The 1256-nt window shown below is 46.5% G+C and overlaps 1 pseudogene across 1 annotated transcript; it reads left to right on the forward strand.

Moving 5' to 3' along the window:
* The first annotated feature begins 282 nt into the window (after positions 1–282).
* On the forward strand, positions 283–886 carry LOC308553622 (securin pseudogene; annotated as a pseudogene). Its single transcript has one exon. The product of its transcript is annotated as a securin pseudogene (transcript).
* The last annotated feature ends 370 nt before the right edge of the window (positions 887–1256 follow it).

Below are 1256 nucleotides of genomic sequence, written 5' to 3' on the forward strand. Positions count from 1 at the left end.
TGCCCTAGAGAAGGGAAGCAAAGGGAGTGGGGAATATGGGGAGAGCCAGCTATCCAAAGGCAAACACAGATGACCAAGTGAGGAAGCAAAGACCCAGAACTGGGCAACTAGTGTCATTTAGTGCAGGGCTTCTCATGCATACACCCCTCGACCCCCCCCCTCCACCCCCAGGAGCTTGTTAATATGCAGATTCCTAGTCAGTTCTGCATTTCCACCAAGTTCCCAGAAGAAGCCCAGGCCAGCCTTGGATGGGTTTGGCTGTTGATCACAACCTAACCCAGAATGACTACTCTGATCTTTGTTGATAAGGAAAATGAAGAATCAAGCATCTGTGTGGCTCCTAAGAATGGGCTGAAGCTGGGGTCTGGGCCTTCAGTCAAAGCTTTAGATGGGAGATCACAGGTTTCAACACCACATGGTGGCAATGTTTGCTGCTCCACCAGCTTCACCTAAAGCTGCCAGAAAGGGTTTGGGAACTGTCAACAAAGCCACAGAAAAGTCAGTAAGTAAAGGCTAATGGACCCCGCAAACAAAAACAAACTTCTCTGCCAAGAAGATGGCCAAGAAGACTGTCAAGGCAAAAAGCTCTGTTCCTGTCTCAGAAGACACCTATCCAGAAATGGAAAAATTCTTTCCCTTCAACCCTCTAGATTTTGAGAGTTTCGACCTGCCTGAAGAGCAGCTGACTGCTCTCTTCCCCTTGACTGGAGTGCCTCTCACGCTTCTCAGGGAGGAGAGGGAACTTGCAACGTTACACCTGGGCCCCCCTTCACCTCTGAAGATGTCCTTTTTACCGTGGGAGTCTAGTCAGTTGCCGGCTCCTTCAAACACCCTGCCCACCCTGGTTGGTGAATTGCCACCTGTTTGCTGTGACTTAGATATTTAAATTTCTTAACACTTTATAGTTTGTGTGTGTGTATTAGAAGTTTGTATTAAGCAATTCTTTATTTTAAAAAGTATGCCAATGCTGCTGGTCCAGACCACAATTTGAGTAGCAAGATTAGAAGATCCCATTCCATCTGTTGGAATGTGAAGAATGTCTGTGCCAAAGAGTGAATTATTTATTAAGTGCCTGTTGTGTACCTAGCAATCTGCTAAGTACTCTGAAGAGTTTACAAGAAGATGAGAACCCCCTTGTGCAGGAGCTTAGAGTCTTATAGAGGAGATAAGACATGCAAACACAAACCCACTAGAGTAAAACAGAAGAGACTGCGTGTTAGGGAGCCTACGTGCAGCAGCAAGGATTCAGCAAGAGA

Source organism: Miniopterus schreibersii, assembly GCF_964146895.1.
Source record: "Miniopterus schreibersii genome assembly, chromosome: 2".
In the NCBI taxonomy this organism is placed as follows: Eukaryota; Metazoa; Chordata; class Mammalia; order Chiroptera; family Miniopteridae; genus Miniopterus; species Miniopterus schreibersii.